This window comes from Solanum pennellii, chromosome 3 (genome assembly GCF_001406875.1).
Source record: "Solanum pennellii chromosome 3, SPENNV200".
NCBI lineage: Eukaryota > Viridiplantae > Streptophyta > Magnoliopsida > Solanales > Solanaceae > Solanum > Solanum pennellii.
In genome coordinates this window covers 30478329-30497125 of record NC_028639.1, presented here as the reverse complement: position 1 = coordinate 30497125, position 18797 = coordinate 30478329, and the positions used below count along the sequence as shown (strand labels likewise).

Sequence of the window (18797 nt, the reverse complement as noted above, 5' to 3'; positions counted from 1 at the left end):
TTCATTTTTTTGGGTTGTTACAAAATGAATATTGTCTTTCGATGAGTAAATAATTCAGGCCAAGGATTCGCTTGGGGACAATAATGGTCATCAAGTGTCAGTTCCGCCCAAGGTGTAGGCTCAGGGCATAACAAACTTGGTATCAAAGTTCAAGAGTCCTAGGGAGTCTATGAAGTCATGTCTGTAGAGTCGTAGTTATCGGTTTGAAGCGCACCACATCTATAATTAGGAGGCTACTACATTTAGGAACAATCTTACTTCTTTCACACTCTTTTCGTGCATTAGAGTTTGATCTCTAAAAGTTTCCCACTAACTCGTACTTGCGCGTGTTTTCAGATAATCATGCCTCCACGATGAGCAGTTAGAGGTCATCCAACTAGAAGGAATGTTTAGGAACAAGAGTTACCCAATGCACCTGAAGTGCAACCTCAAGGGGAAGTTACCAATGCTGAGTTCAAAGAGTCAATTAGGATGCTGAGTCAAGCTGTGACTAACCAGGTTTGTCAGCAAAGAGGAGCTCGATAAGAAGGGTTGCCACTTCAAGGATTCGGGAGTTCTCGAGGATGAATCCGCCAAGCTTCACTAGTTCTAATACTACTAAGGATCCAGATTACTTCACTGACAAAATTGGAATAGGTATTCGAGTAAGTTGGGCGTGTTTTGAGAAAACTTTCTTAGGGCGTTTCATTCCCCAAAAACTGAAAGAGGACAAGGTACGTGAGTTCCTAACACTTAAGCAGGATTATATAACTGTTCATGAATATTATTGAAGTTCACCCAACTATCCTGTTATGCTCCGGAGATGGTTAAGGATATGAGGAGTAGAATGAGTTTATTTGTTGCTGGGTTGGGCCATATATCAAGCAAAGAGGGTTGGGCAGCAATGCTTATTGGGGACATGGACTGTAACATCGCAACTAAAAATAACTAGAAGGAAGTTTAGAAATCGGAAATAGTTATTTTTGGAAGTAAATTGAAAGTCTGGAAATTTGGTAAGCAAGTAAAGTGAGTTTTTAGTCAACTTCAAACAACTATAACTCCTAGCTCATGAAGTATGAGGTGTAGTTCAAGAAATGGTTGGAGAGGTCTTGGAACGATCTTTCCAATCCCACCGAGTTTGTGAAATTTCAAATTCGGATGAGTGAGTTATGCCTTTTGGAAGTTGGATTGTTATATTAAGGAAATGTCCAATACGGGAATTAAAAGGTTAAATTGATCATTTCCTTACCCAATTAAATTAATTAGTTTTAAGGGACTAATTGGGGTAAAAACCAGACTTGGTTCACTTTTCAAAGTTTGAGAATTTAACATTAGGTCTTATGGAGAAAGAACACAATAGGAGAAGAAGAGGAGAAGCAATAATTCCAAGAAAACGACCATTAGATTATGGATTTCTTCGGGGGTGATCCCTAAAAAGGTATGTGAGTCTCTCATAGTGGTTGGGTTTGTTCACCCATGCGCCAAACATTTTTAATTCAATGAAATTCGTCGTATAAAGATTGAAAGTTGATGTTCTTGACTTTTGTTCTTGAATTTGAATGTTGTTCTTGAATTGGGTTGAACTTTTGAGTTAATAAGACCTTTCCATTGAAATTTAGAGTTTTTTGGAGTTAGGTTCTTGAGTATATATGTTGGATATTGGGATCTAAAATGAATTTGAGAACAACAATCAAGTTTAGGCGAATTGGGACGGAAAATGAAGAGGAAAAAGTCAGACACGGGAACAAGTACTTGGTTCACGTCGCGAACCTGTTCCTTGAGTGAACAAATGTTGCTCCACGTCGCAGAGAGGACGCGAACTCCCCTATATCAAAATCTGATTTCTTAAACAATTATTTAGGTGTATCTCCGCGTCGTGGACTTGTTCCAAGATGGTGATTTTGTCACTTTTCTAAGGTTTAGCTATTCGGAATCATTCCTAAACATCATGGAGTCTTCCCAACCACAAATCATAATCCATGAGTCCATAATTTAATTCAAGGATCAGTTAAGAGTCAATTCAAGTAAGTGTTAAGATCAAAGTCAAGAGTTAGGTAAGAGAAGTTCATTTCAAGTTTTCGTAAGTCTTACAAACATTTTAACTTTGTTCTATGACTTAAGAGTTGAGTTCTGTAAAGAGTAAAGTTGAATTTTTCTTCAAAGAAGTATATGGGGACTATGTATTCCCAAAGAAGTTTAAAAGAAATGTTTTCACATTTAAACAAAAATGGAAACTGAGATTTCCAAAGAGCCTTTGGGCTAGTTTTCAGAAAAGAGTATAACTTTCTAAAATGAAGCAAGAAGGGAAACTGAGACTTCCAAGTTAGACTTTGAGCTAAGTTTTGATTACTAATCTCAAATTACAGAAGAAGTATGTTCTAAAAACATATGAGCTAGTATTTTAGGAGTAGTATCGAGCACCAAATTGGGGACGAGCATGAGTTCAGATTACTCACATCTCCATAAAACTATGTAGCCACCATGGGTAGAAAAGGATCATACTTTTTAGATGAACCCTCTTCACAGTAGACTAGTGGATCCACTAGGCAATTCTGACGTTTGGTAGAGTATAGGATGCGCTGGCAGTGGTAGATCGTTGTATCATTATTATAGCTCTTATGTGATTCTTGTCGGTTAGACAAACTCCCACATAAGTAATTGTATTTTCATATGCATCAGTGTATTTGTATTTTTACATACATCTCAGAGTTAATTGTATCTATGTATACAGACAAAGTTTACAACATGTTTTTAAACAACTTTTCTTTGTATTTCACTTGTTTTAAATTTCTTTATATTGAAATGAGTTCAGTTGTGTTGAGTTGAGCTAGGTAAGTTCTTCAGTTTCTTTCAAATTCCTTTCAAGCCTATGTTGTTTAGCATTCCAACTCGCGTACTCGTACATTAAATGTATTGATGTCAATTAACCGGCATCGTCTTATGATTTAGACACGGGTAACTAGGATCAACATTCCAGTGCACCGTTGATCCAGTGAGAAGTTCAGAGTCAGTTGGTGAGCCTCATTGCATTTCGAAGGACTTGTTTTCAGTATTTCTTTCTTTATTAGGAGATTGTGGGGTCTGTCCCAACATCCATCTCAATTGTTTTTAGAGGCTTCATGGAGAGTTAGTAGTTCAGTTGTCTTTACATTATTATTTAAAATATTGTTTAAAGAATTGAAGTGCCATTTGGGCTAAGTACGCATACATCTTTCAGTTATATCTCTTATGTTTAAGTCTTCCGCTGAGTAAGTAAGCTATGTCAGGGGTTCTCTTGGGGCCAACAATGGTCTCTAAGTGCCAGCAACCTTTGGGGTATAGGCTCGGGGCGTGACAAACATGGTATCATAGCACAGAGTTCAACACTCCTAGGGAGTCTATGAATCCATATCTGTAGAGTCCTAGTTATCGGTGTGAAGCACGCCACTTGTATAATTAAGAGGCAACAATATTTAGGAGTTTCTTCACTTCTTTCATATTTCTTTCGTGCGTTAGAGTTTGATCTCTAAAAAGTTTCTTGATTCGTGCTTTCGCGTATTTTCAAATAACCATGCCTCCATGAAGAGTAGTCAGAGGTCGTCCAGCGAGGAGAAATATTGAACCACAAGAGCAAGGGGTACCTAATGCACTTGAAGTGCAAACCTCAAGGGAAAGTTACCAATGCTGAGTTCCGTGAGGCTATAAGGATGCTCAGTCAAATGGTGACTAATCAAGCTGGGCAGTAGAGAGGAGCTCGCCAAAAAAAGGTTGACACTTCATGTATTCATGAGTTCTTGAGGATGAATCCTCCAAGTTCAGTGGTTCGATCACTACTGAATATCCGCAGAACTTCATTGATGATTTGAAAAAGGTGTTCAATGTGATACATGTTGTTGATACTGCGAGAGTTGAGCTAGATGCATATCAGATAAAGGGTGTTGCTAGAACGTGGTTTGATTAGTGAAAGCAGAGTAGAGATGAGGATGGCCCACCTACGAGTTGGGTTTGTTTCGAGGAGGCCTTCTTGGGGCGTTTCTTTCTCCAAGAAGTAAAAGAGGTCAGGGTAGGTGAGTTCCTCACACTTAAATAGGAATATTTAAGTGTGCACGAGTATGGGTTGAAGTTCACCCAACTATTTCGTTATGCTTCATAGATGGTTAAGGATATGAGGAGTAAAATGAGCTTGTTTGTTGTTGGTTAGGGTCGTTTTTCAAGCAAAGAAGGCCAGGTAGCAATTCTTATTGGGGACATGGACATTTTGAGGTTGATGATCTATGTGCAGCAAGTAGAGGAGGAAAAGTTGAAGGACAGAGATGAGTCCAAGAACAAGAGAGCTAAGGCATGGAATTAGTCTAGGCAAAAGAAATGCCAACATGTCATCCTTCCAACAGAAGCAGAAGTGCACCTACACCTAGGAATAAAGGTGAGTACTATGGTCAGAATTCCAGAGTTAAACCTGCATATTCACAGGGTAGTGTGGCGCATGGAGGTAGTAAGCCTCCTGCCTATGCCAAGTGTGGTAGGAACCACTCAGGTATTTTTCATGAGGTCTCCAATGGTTGTTTCAAGTGTGGTCAGACAGGGCATTTCATGCGAGAGTGTCCAAAGAACAAGCAGGGAAATGGTACTGGGGGCAATCCATTCTTCATCAGTTTCTCCACCAGACCGGGTTGCACCTCGAGGATTTACTTTTTGTATTGGTGGAGGAACAAACTGCTTGTATGATCTTAACAATTTCCAAGAGCAAGAGGATTCACCAAATTTTGTCACTGGCATAATTCATGTCTTTGACTTTACTGTTTATGCTTTGCTAGACCCAGGAGCGAGTTTATCTTTTGTAACTCCATATGTTTCTATGAAATTTAATATGATTCATGAGAAACTTAGTGAACCATTCAGTATTTCTACACCTATTGGTGAGTCCATTCTAGCAGAGAGAGAGTATATCGTGATTGTCTCATTTTTGTCAATCACAAGAGTACCAAGGTTGATTTAATTGAATTAGACATGGTAGACTTTGATGTCATTCCTAGTATGGACTGGATTCATGCCTGTTATGCGTCAGTTGATTGTGAAACTCGAGTTGTCAAGTTTCAGTTTCCAAATAAGCTAGTCTTAGAGTTGAAAAGCAGTTCAGCAATGCCTAAGAGTTACTTCATTTCGTACCTTAAGGCAAGAAAGTTAGTTTTGAAGGGTTGTATTCATCACTTAGTCTGAGTTAATGACTCAAGTATTGAAGTACCTCCCATTCAGTCAGTCCCAGTAGTCAAAGAGTTTTTTGAAGTCTATCCTACCCGGAGTACGTCCTTGAGAGAGATGGACCTCGATATAGATATTCTTCTTGATACTTGTCCTATCTCTATTCCGCCATATAGAATGGCACCAGCAGAGTTGAAAGAGTTAAAAAAGCAATTGAAAGACCCTTTAGAGAAAGGTTTTATTCGACCAAGTGTATCACCTTGGGGCCCTCCAGTCTTATTTGTGAGAAAGAAGAATGTTCCATTAGGATGTGTATAGATTACATTCAGTTGAACAAGGTTACCATTCCCTCAGGATCGTCAATTATTGATAGTAACCTTGTTCAATTGACGATAATCTATACACATCCTAAGGGAACCATTCTTCTTTATCATAAAATTGACGATCTTTTTATCAACTTCAGGGTGCATCTTGTTTTTCCAAGATTGACCTCAGATCAGGCTACCACCAGTAAAGATTAAGGGAATGTGATATTCCAAAGACAACTTTCAAAACCAGATATAGGCACTATGAGTTTTTGGTCATGTCCTTTAGATTGACCAATGTGTCTGCAACATTCATGGATCTTATGAATAGAGTCTTCAAACCTTATTTAGACATGTTTGTTATCGTCTTCATTGATGACATACTAATCTATTCAAGGAATGAAGAAAATCATGCTAGTCATCTCAGAATAGTTCTTCAGACTTTAAAGGATAGAGAGTTGTATGCCAAGTTCTCTAAGTGTGAGTTTTGGCTTGAGTTTGTGGCAGTCTTGAGTCACATAGTTTCCACTGAGGGTATTAAATTTGACACCTTGAAAATTGAGGCAGTGCAGAATTGACCTAGATCCACATCTCCAACTGATATTAGAAGTTTCTTGGGTTTGGCTGGTTACTATAGAAGATTTGTAAAAGGTTTCTCATCTATTTCCTCTCCTTTGACGAAGTTGACTCAGAAAACAGTGAAAGTTAAATGGTCTGAAACTTGTGAGAAAAGCTTTCAGGAGTTGAAGAAAATATTGACTACTGCCCCAGTTTGTCTTTTTTGTTCTCGATCAACTCTTTCTAAATACCAAACTACATTACACTAATTCTTTCCATTTATTACTCTAACTCTTTCCAATTTTATTCAAGTGGTGTCTCAACAACTCCTGTAACTTTCTAAGCAATCAGGATACTCACCAAATAGTATCAAGCCACAACCTTAAATACTTGCAAGTCATCATTACAATACAAAATTCGTATAACCAATAATCCTTATTATATAGTTGCATCTCAATCACAATTCATTTCGAACTCTTATTGCCATCATGCTCAACTATCTCTTATCATCACCACAAAGTAAACCTTTTTATCAATATGACACCTTAAATACAGTTATACCAACCAAAAATCAAAGGACTATCTCAATCTTATATGCATTTTCTTACTAAAATCGTCAATTACCTTCATACAAGTATACTCTTTGAGTCTTCCTTTATCCATAAGCTTTTCATTCTGGTATCTATCCATTCCCTAGGACCTTAAGATTAAATCACTGATCCTCATTTAGAACCCTCAGGATACACTTCTAAACGTAACACATTGATACAGTATCAAGAATCCCCTCACTAAAATCTTTCTTATCCGCAATGCTCAATCCCAAAAATCTACAATAAAAACTTAGTTGGTTTCTCAAATGTAAATGCAACATTGAACCTCATTATACGAGCATGCGATACAACTGATAACTCTTTAAGTAGTTAGTATTCATAGTTGACAATTGATGTGCCCGTTTTCATATACTACTAGTGTCACACTACAAAAATTTATTAGATCCACCACTATAACATATCATACCTACCGAGAAGATCATTTCCAAATCTAAACATGGAATAACTATAAAATATGACCAAATCAGTTTTGTATCTAGCCCAAGCTATATGTATTCTTTCGTAGGTCAGGTTAATCTTAAAAGTAACACACTTAGTAACTCTAAACAAGTAAGCATCGATACTATTGTAGTAGTCGTATCATGACCTTCTTTGATATACATACAATCTATAACGTCAGAATAGAAATTCTAACCTCAATTGGTGCATCGTTATTCTCATCATTTTCTAAGCAGCCGATTCATGTTATGATAACTTTACTAATTGTAGTTTCCAAAGTTACATGTCGGTTATCTAACCATCTCTTTAATCATTCCACCTCCAATTGTTAAACCACTCTAAATACCATATATACCACATAAGTACTATTCACTGTATTAGGGTAACTAACCTTACATAACCCCTTCAAATTTCTAAACATTCTAAATTTAACCATACATTCCATAAGTATATTACTTCCATATTAATACTAGATCTAACATTCAAACCATACACGACATCAACTACTCACATGAGGGACCATATATGAGTGATCACTATAAGTGAGAGAGAATGGAATGAAAGGATACAACTCAAGACGGACAAATGATAAATGACAGAGATTCAAGAAGTGAATACTTTTCTTAAAAGTCACTATAGCCTCTCGAAGATAAGTACAGATGTCTACGTACTGATCCTTGAGACTCTACTTAGACTCGGCTTGTTCACACGTGAGACCTCTGAATCAGGGGACTCTGATACCATGTTCTTACAACCCAAAAATGGACGTGATGGCACTCATCTTATCCCATCAAGACAAGTTAGTCTAAAACCCAACTAATATAATGAATGAGGAAGTAAAATGTGAATAAAAGTCTAATACTATAAAATACTGCGAAAAACAAGGTCAACTGAATTAAACCCCAAAAACCTGGTTGTCACGTGTAGAAGCCTCTAAAGTATTACAACTGATTCAAAATAAAAATACAAGTTTCATATGACATTGTTTCTAGAGTAGAACAAGATCATAAACAGTAAGAAGGTCCACTAAAATGACAAACAACTACCTCACAAATCTCTGTAAAAGCCTCACACAAGGAGAGAGAAAATATCACAAAGGTCCAAGCTAATAACCTACAAAAAATTGTAAAAGCAAGGGGTGAGTACCAAACCATATGGTACTCAGCAAATAAACCTCTAAACACAAACTAAAGGGATAAAATACGGGTACTCCTTACACCCCCAGCAGAACCTACACAGCTATAATCTGCATAAAATTAGCTCAACTTAACAGTTCACCATTTACAAGCACATATCTCAAAACCAACATTCTAACAATCACATATTCTCAACAACAAGCTCAATATTCATCAATTACAACTTCCACAAAAAGGCACTCACAATATCAACAACATACAAGATCAAGTTCATCAAATATAGGTAACCAAATATCAAGTACTTTTCAAATACCAATAAAATACATAATCATCAGGATGAAGAATGTCATGGGATGCAATGCAATATGACACCATGAAATGATATGCCTCAAAATACCAAGTACTCTCTCAACCGTATATACATGATACTCCTCAGAAATACATCGAGAGTTCACGACCCATGGGGGACTCGCGAGGTCCATACACCGACACAAACGATCTTCATGTGTCTGTGCGGACGATCTCAATATACTATCATAAAATCAAACAATCCACAACACAGACGATCTCCACGTGCCTAACTTATAATCATAATCAATTCCATGCACAGACGATCTTCATGCGCCCAAATTATAATCATACTCGATCTCAACATGAACGATCTTTACGTGTTAGACTTTTAGTCATACTCAATCTCATGTCAATGCATGTGCACAATCTGATATCAAATAAAGGGAATGATGCAACATCTCAATAAATTAAATGTCGCTATGACATATAACCACCTCAATTATCACAATTATATGGTTCAGTAATGAACATAATCACACATAATAAATCAAGTAAATAATATATCAGCTAACGCCCATATGCTTTGGTATTCTCGTATTACAATCCACATTATGTAGTAATAAGCTTTGTCTTTATAACTCCAATTCTCGTACCATTCTCAACCCATCACGCACCAAAAATTTATCACATTGCCTTTTATTACCTTTTTCATCATTAGAATTAATCAAAGTGGACAAGTCAACCTTTCAGCAAGTCCCATTACTCCTAAACACATACCACAAGGAAATATACAAATTTAATACACTTAACAAGGATTTAAAAATCTGTTTGCCTCAAATATTTGAACAATCGCACTGAGACTTGAGCCTTCCTTTTTCGTTGTGCTTCCAACTCAAAGCAATCAATTCACATTAATAATCACAAAAAAATTTCGAAACTAACAACCACCATATCACTATGGGTACTAGACCCAAAAATTCACTCAAGTTATAATCAAGTTCCTAAATCTTGATGTCAACTAACATTCCAATTATCATATTTTCCATGTTTCAAGCTTAGGATTAAGTCATAATATCTTCAAACACTACAACTCTTAACAAATTTCATATAATATAATACACTTTATATTTAATTATCCATACCAATATGTTAAAATTTGAATCATAATTCAATAAAAATAAAAATCCAAAATCAAATTCCAATTACAGACCCACTAATTTCAACTACAGAAAAGTGCAAAAGACTAACTTTGACTTTTCAGAAAATCATTCAATAACATAAATCAACTTTCTACAAATTGTATAATAATAGGATTAAAAAACTCATTTAAATAGAAAAAAGAAGAAACAGTCCGCTGAAGTATAACCTAAATCATCTAATTCTCAAACATTATATATATAATACAGGCATGTGAAGGAACAATTAATGCAACTATATGCAAATCTGTAAATTTAACTTGAAATTGCTAGAGGAGCAGTTCGTCCTTATGTGCTCACACCGCACTCACATAGGTTAATTTCCTTTCTTCCCTTTATTTTCTTTTCTAAATTACTTATGTATTAAAAGTAATAATTTCTATTACCCTATTTTAATATTTCAGACTTGGTCATTATTATTAATAAATAATAAACTATCCATAAATTAATTAACTATTGTTTAAATGACTACCCAAATTATTAAATGACATTTTGGGTTCGGGTCATTACAGTCGTAAGTCGTTTAAAGTTAACCCAAGTAGAATCTTACATAAAAGCATAACCGATAAGGAAACTTCAAGAAAACTCATTAAGAACTTAAATCCTTAAATTGCAAGAACAAAATTACGTTGAAAATAACATGTTTGACGCGTGAGTGAACAACCCAACACTATGGAAGCTTAAATACCTAAGGAATAGGTTCTTGGCAAAATCTTCGATTACCTGAACGAACGTTTTGATCCTTTCCTCCTTTCTCCTCTTCTCTTTTCTTTTCTCTTCTTGAACTCTCAACTAAACCATAGGCATATTTAGGATTATAAAACTGAACCTAATAGGATTAGACCTTAAAACATTACTAAAAATGAATTAAACTGGATCGTATAAGGAAAAGACCAAAATACCCTATTAAAATCCAATTTTGATTTTCCTTATCTAGAAATCCCAACTTCGAAAGGACATATCTCCCTCATACAAACTCGAAAGATAATTCAAATACATCTCCTACGATATCTAGTAGCACATCTAGCTCATCCTGATATAGGAGTTATGATCATTTGAAGTTGATCCAAAACTCATACTTAGCTTAACATGCAAAATTTTAGATTTTGCTATTTCCAATTTAGTTCTTCTTGGAACTCAAGGTGCTACATCTAGTGACCTTAACATTCAAAAAAATTTAGTTTCTTTGGTAAAATCCTACTCACAACGAAGGAAGATTTGAGTCTCAATTCAAAAAAATTTTTGGGGTGTTACTTACAAACACTTCCTATTGATTCTAACTTACTCTAAATAACTTCTTAACATTTAGAAATCATCCATAAATGTGAATCATAACCTTGAATCCATAAATTCAAATTCAAGGAAAGTTAAGATCCAAGTCTAAAAGTTCATAGTCTTTTCAAGAAGTATTTCACAAATGTTTTAAACTTGTTTTAAGACTTGAGTTTTGAGTTAAGTAAGAGTAACAAATGAAGTTCATTTCTTCAAAAAGAGTATATAGGAACTAAGTATTTCCAAAGAGTAAATTTTTCACATTTAAACAAGAGAGGAAACATTGATTTCTAAGAGAGCTTTTAAGCTAGTCTTTGAGTAATTATCTTAAACCACAGAAAGAGTTTTTGTTTTTAAAATATATGAGTTGATTATTTTGGGAATATTATTGATCACCGATGTGGGGACGACTTCATAATAACTCAATGTCTATATAAATTATGTAGCCATCGTGGGTAGAAAGGGTCATACTTTTTAGATGATTCCTTAGTGCTTTTTAGCATAGATTAGTGGATACACTTAGTTGAGACATTTTGTATCCCGGTAAGTTTTAGGACAGTTCTGGCAGCGTGATCGAGACGTTATATCATCACTTCAGCTCATAGTGATGGTTGTCGGTTAGAGAAACTCCATACAATAATATTTCTTTACTATATATGTATATTGAGTTGGTACTTACTGTTTTAAAAGTTTTATATAAAATGTATTTTTTTACTGTTGTTTATTTATGCATTGAGTTGAGAATTTATTTAAAGCTTATGTCATGTTTAGTTTTTCCCTCACATGCTTGTACTTTCAATGTACTAATGTTATTTGGCTTGCATCGTTGTATGATGTAGATATAGGTAATCAGGATCAGCATCCAGCGCCTCGTTGATCCAGTCGAGCATCTCAGAGTCTATTGTGAGCTCCTTGATTTCCAGAGGATCCCTTTGGTTATGTTTTGTTTTATACTTTTGGCTACTTTAGTTGTTAGGATGATCAGGGGTCTTATCCCAACATCTCTCTTAGTATCTAGAGGCTTCATAGACAGTAGATATGAGTTCTTTAGTCATTTTCATTTAGTTGTTAGTTTTAAGTCTTGAGTTTGCCTTATTGGCTAGTTGAATATTTTCTTTATAACATTCTAGTTTTTATATGAGCTTATCTTTGTTACATTAAGGATTCCGTTGAGTAGTAAGGCAGGCCAAGGGTTCGCTTGTGGCCGACCATGGTTCTCGAGTACCAAGCCCGCCCTAGGTGTAGGCTCGGGGTGTGACATGCATCTTTTGTCTCTCAAATTAATTTTAACTAAAATACTTTAGCATAAATTTATTTAAATTTTTTTAATGAAATAATCGCGGGCGAAGTGCGGTCAAATTTCCTAGTTGAGAAAATAAATCATTGAGAACTGAAAGTTGTAATATTGTAACTCTAATGTCTGACATAAATGAGATGCAACACCGTAACTTTAAACAAATGACCCATCGTCTAAGAATGTCTTAGTCTGAAAATATGGACAAGAACAATAGAGGAATTGTACATCCTAGAAGAATAGATCACGCTTGAATTCGAAGTTAGACGTTCCTAATTGAAGTCACGAATCAGCTATTGAGAGAGGACATATACTCAACAAGGAAAGAATCGGTGCAATATCAATACAAAATCCACAAAATAAATGTAAACAATTTACCACAATATCGTAATACAAATCCACATATATAACACAATCACCTAATCCGAGTCACATATCATGAAGAAAGAAAACTATATTCTTCAAGCAATATAACAAAAAACATGCACTCTAAAAAATTGATTTTAGTGATTTAGAGGAAAATTTAAATAAAAATTTGTCAAGTTCTTTTTTATCTTGCCATGTGTTTTTTTTGATATTATGCCACCAATTGACTTAATGGGGAGGTTTTTCCCTCACCGTTTAAGTTTTAATAGTGTTAGGATAGTTTTCATATAAAGAGAAAGTTTCATAGTGATGGGAAAAGTCATATTTTATGTAACATCATGCAAATTGAAATAGCTAGAAATAAGCTTAGCAGTTGAAATAGTCAGTTTCGGAAAGAATTAAAATATGGAAATTTTCTTAAGTTAGGAAAAAGTGAGTTTTCGGTCAACTTGAAACGGTAATAACTCCTATCTCAAGATGAGTTAAAGGTAGTTCTTGATATGGTTGGAAATCCCTTGGAGATATCTTTCTAACGACGCCAAGTTTGCGCGATTTCGATATCGTATAAGTGAATTGTGCCTTTCGGAAGTTTAAGGATAGTCCAATCCGGATTTAGGAAGGGCAAATTTGTCTTTTACTTACCCAACAATTTTATGTCTTTTTTGGATAATAAACTGGGGTCTAAACTGACCATATTTAGTTCACGCTTTCAGAAAACAAGTTAGGGTTTTGAGAGAAGAGAAAAGAAGAGGAGAAAAGAGGAGAAAGAAGAGAAAAGAGAAGAGGAAGCAAGAACGTTCAAGATCATCAAAGTTTGGCTTGTGGAATTCATCGGGGTGATCCCTAAAAACGTATGTGAGATACTTCAGTGTTGGGTCATTTTACCCACACACCCAAATTGTTTCAGATCATTGATTTTCGGGTTGGTTTAATGATAAAAAGTGAAGTTCTTGAAGAACATTGTTGAATACTTGTTGGTTTAGTTATTGGATGCCTAGTGTTGATTTGATTCGTGTTCAAGGTTGTTTTTCGAGTTAAATCTATTGGGTATTGAGGTTACTAATGATCCTAAGTGTTTGGGGAAACAACCATCGAAGTTAAGAGGGTTTAGAGATGAAAAACGGATGAGAAAAGTTGAGAATGTTTGTCCGTAAGGCCTTGGGGCACCACACCTCCTATAGCCCCATAGGAAAATCTTTGTCCATAGGGACTTGGGGTGGCGCGCCAGCTAGAGTGACCAAACATGGCCTCTGAAGTTTGGGGCCTGGCGTCCCACGCCTCTCAGAGCGCCAAGAACACTAGTTCACCCGATTCTTCCCCCATCTTTTCGAGCTAGTTTCTAAGTGATGTACATATATTTCCTAGTTGATTCTAACAATCTAAGATACATCTAAACATCATGAAATCGTCCATAAACATGAGATTATAAACCTTAGATCCATAATCCAATTCATGAAAAGTTAAGATAAGTCAAAAAAAAAGTTAAGAGTCAAGTCCAAAAGTTAAGAAGCAAGTTAAAACAATTTTTTTAAAGTTTTCAACGGTCTTTAACAACGTTTTAACGTTGTTTTAAGACACAAGTTTAAAGTTAAGTAACAAGTAAAGAGTTGAGTTCATTTCTCAAAAATATAAGGTCCCTATAAGTTGTTTTAATACTCAAGTTTCAATTTACGTAACAAGTACAAAGTTGAGTTCATTTCTCAAAAAGTTATAAGAGAGCTATCTATTCCCTAAGAGTTGTTTTAAGACTCAAGTTTCAATCTAAGTAAAGAGTAAAGAGTTTAAGTTCTTCCTTCAAAGAAGTATATGGGGACTATGTATTCCCAAAGAAGTTTAAAAGAAATGTTTTCGCATTTGAACAAGAACGGAAACTAAGTTTTTCAAAGAGCCTTTAGTCTAGTTTTTAGAAAAGAGTTATAGCTTTATAAAATAAAACAAGCAGGGAAATTGAAATTTCCAATATAGCCTTTAAGCTAAATTTTTGAGCACTAATCTCAAATCACAGGAAAAGTTGTTTTTAAAACATATAAGATAAGAGTATTTTTGGGAGTAGTATTGAGCATTGTGGGAATGCGAGATTCATATTAACTAAAGTCTCTATGAAAACCATGTATTCATCGTAGGTAGAAAAGGGTCATACTTTTTAGATGAATCCTTTTCACAACAGACTAGTAGATCCATTAGGCAGTTCAGGGGCAAGGTTAGGATGGCCGGGCAGCGTGGGCAGAGTAACGTTGTATCATCACTATGACTATTAAGTGATGGTTGTCGGTTATAGAAACTTCCATAGCAATAGTTGCATTGTTCCTCAAGAGGTTTTGCTTAGTATGAATGAGGGTATGGGACATCATTCATGCATTACACAAGTAGATTTTGAGAGGAAGTATGATATGTCATTTATTATGATTATGAATTGACATCAGGTTATTTTGTATCTTTGAATACACACAAAGTTTTTAGCATGATTTTAAACAACTTTTCGTTATTATGGACTTGCTTTTGAATTGCTTAATATTGAAATGAGTTTAGTTAAGTATTCATGAGTTGAGAAGAGCCAAGAGGAGTGTTTCTTTCAGAATCTCCTTCAAGACTATGTTGTATTAGCACTCCAACTCGCATAGTCATACATTCAATGTACTGATGCCAGTTGTCCTGCATCGTATTATGATGAAGACGCATGTAACTAGGATCGACATTCCAGCGCACTGTTGATCTAGTGAGCAGTTGAGAGTTCGTTGGTGATCCTCCTTGCATTATGGAGGATCCATTTTTATTTCTTTATAGTTTTGTTCATTAAAATGTTGTGGGTATGTCCCAACATCCTTCTTAGTTCATAGATAGTCAGTCAGTTGTTAGTTCTTTCGTCATAATTTTTGTTATTAACTTATTTTCATATTTAAGTTGCCATTTTGGCTAAGGTAAATGTTTATTTTAAAACAAATTTTTATTTCAGTTCTAGACAGTTGAGTTAGTTTGCATCTTAATCCTTGTCTTAGTTCTTTAAGTCTTCCTCTGAGTAAGTAAGCCAGGACAAGGATTGCTTAGGACCAGCAATGGTCTTCGAGTGCCGGCCACATCTAGGCTATAGGCTCAGGGCATGAAAAACTTGGTATCAGAGCACAGAGTTAAAGATTCCTTGGGAGTCTATGAAGCCATTTCTGCGAAGTCCTAGTTATCGGTATGAAGCGCGCTACATCTATAATTCGGAGGCTGCAACATCTAGGAATATCTTCACTTCTTTCATATTCCTTTAGTGTGTTAGAGTTTTATCTCTAAAAAGTTTCCTTCTAATTCGTGCATGTGCGTATTTTAAGAGAATCATTCCTCCACAAAGAGAAGTCATAGGTCGTCCAGCTAGGAGGAATTTTGAGGAACAAGAATTTCCAAATGAACCTGAAGTGCAACCTCATTGAGAAGTTACCCATGTTGAATTCTGTGAGACTATCAAGATGTTAAGTCAAGTTGCGACCTATAAAATTGGAAAGAGAGATGATCGATAGGGAGTGGTTGGTACTTCAAGGATCTGTGAGCTTTTGAGGATGAATCCCCCAAGCTTCACAGGTTCAAGTGTCACTAAGGATCCAGAGAACTTTATTGAGGAGTTTAAAAGGGTATTTGATGTAATGCATGTTGCTGAAGCGGAGAGGGTGGAACTAGTTGCATACCAAATGAAGGGGATCGCTAGAAATTAATTAGACCAGCGGAAAAAGAATAGGGTTGATGATGCGCCAATAGTGAGTTTGGTATGTGTTTGAGAGTGGTTTCATGGGACATTTCATTCCTCGTGAGTTGAAAGAGGCAAAGAGAAGAGAGTTTCTCACCCTTAATCTGAAGATTGTGAGTGTTCATAAGTACAGTCTGAAGTTTGCACAACTTTCCCTCCGGAGATGGTTGCTGACATGAGGAGAAGAATGAATTTATTTGTTGCTAAGATGTCTCGTCAGTCAAGCAAAGAAGGCAAGGCAGCTATGCAGATAGGGGATATGGCCCTAGAATGGCTTATGATCCATGTTCAGCAAGTTGACAAAGAGAAGCTTAGGGATAGAGAAGAGTTCAAGAATAAGAGAGACAAGACAGGGAATGAATCCGCGAAGCAGAAGAGTTATGTCTCCGGCCATCTTTCCAAAAGGAACAAAAGAGACATGTTCCATCATCTGCTAGTGCACTTGCACCCAGAAATAAAGGTGAGTATATTGGCCAGAATTCGGAGAACTTTATAGCTAGACTTGCACAGTCTCAGGGTAGTGTGGCACAAAGAGGTAACTGGGCTCCTACATGTGCTAGGTGTGGTAGAACCCACCCAAAAAAAGTTCCATCAGGGACAGACAAGTTTCTACAAGTGTGGACAAGAGGATCACATCATGAAAGAGTTTCCAAAGAATATGCAAGGAAATGGTACCAGCAGAGAAACAAACCGCCTATATGCTATCAACGGTCGCCAAGAGCAAGAGGATTCGCCAGATGTTGTCACTATTATGATTCAAGTCTTTGACTTTGGTGTTTATGTTTTGCTAGACCCAGGAGTGAGTTTATCTTTTGTAACTCCATCTGTTGCTGCGAATTTCGATGTTATTCCTGAGCAACTTAGCGAACCATTCAGTGTTTCTACACTTAATGGTGAGTCCATTCTAGCAGAGAGAGTCTATCGTGATTGTCCCATTATCATCAATCATAAAAGTACCATGGCTGAATTAATTGAGTTAGACATGGTAGAGTTTGATGTCATTCTTGGTATGGATTAGCTTCATGCATGTTATGCCTCAGTTGATTATAGATTTCGAGTAGTTAAGTTTCAATTTTCTAAATGAGTCAGTCTTAGAGTGGAAAAGCAGTTTAGCAGTGTCTAAGGGTCATTTCATTTCGTACCTTAAGGCAAGAAAGTTAGTTTTAAGGGGTGTGTCTATCATTTGGTCTGAGTTAATGACTCTAGTGTTGTGATACATCCTATTAAGTCAGTTTCAGTTTCAGTAGTAAAAGAGTTTCCCGTAGTCAATCCTGATGACCTACCTAGAGTCCCTCCTAAGAGAGAAATATACTTCGACATACACATCATTCCAGATACATGTCCTATATTTTCCTCCATACAGAATGGCACCAACAGAGTTGAAAGTTCATGAGCAGAATTACCCAACCCATGATTTAGAGTTGGTTGTTGTAGTATTTGCTTTGAAAGATGGCGTCGTTTATCTTTATGGTGTTCATGTGGAAGGGTTCACCGATGCAAGAGATTTCAGCATGTGTTTAGTTAGAAATAGATTAATATTAGACAAAGAAGGTTGTCTATGGGTAGTACCGCCCATTTTCAGGAAGATAAGAAAGAGTTAGCAAAGGAGGTGCATAGACTTGCACGATTAGAAATTTGATTATTTAATTCCACAGAAGGAGGAGCAGTGGTGATGAATGATTCTGAATCATTATTAGTATCAAAAGTAAAAGGCGAGCAAGACCAAGACCCTATCTGGCTTGAATTAAAGGAAAATGTTCATAAGCAAAAAAGTGATGTCTTTTGAACAAAGGGGAGATGGTGTATTGATATATCAAGGTAGGTTGTGTGTACTAATGGTAGATGATTGAATTACTTTAAATGTTTACACATGAAAGGTGTTATGAGATTCGGTAAGAAGCAAAATCAGTCTGTAGATAAGCTACTTGAGAAGCTAAAGAGGATAGGAAGAACAGATACCCACATCTCTTCAAATCTAGAGAAGTTCCAAATTGAGGTACTAATCCTTTTCTTCGCATTGATATTAGGTTGGCATGTTGTGTTTATATTTTCATGTTGGGTATTTGAGCTGAATGTAAGATGTTACATCATAAGCCTAATAAGAAGTAATCTCATTCGACAATGAATGTTCCCAAGGGTTATATTGTAACACGTCGCAAATTGAAATAACTAGGAAGAAGCTTAGAAGTTGAAATAGTCAGTTTTGGAAAGAATTAAATCTGGAAATTTTCTTGATATGGTAGGAAAAAGTGAGTTTTTGGTTAACTTGAAATGGTTATAACTCCTAGCTCAAGATGAGTTAGAGGTAATTCTTGATATGGTTGGAAATCCCTTTGAGAGATCTTTCCAACGACGCCAAGTTTGTGCGATTTCGATATCTTATGAGTGGGTTATGCCTTTCGGAAGTTGGGTTGTTGGATTAAGGATAGGCCATTCCGAATTTGGGAAG

The 18797-nt window shown here is 36.0% G+C and overlaps 1 pseudogene; it reads left to right on the top strand.

Annotated features, from left to right (window-relative positions):
* The first annotated feature begins 342 nt into the window (after positions 1-342).
* On the top strand, positions 343-18134 carry LOC107013305 (annotated as a pseudogene).
* The last annotated feature ends 663 nt before the right edge of the window (positions 18135-18797 follow it).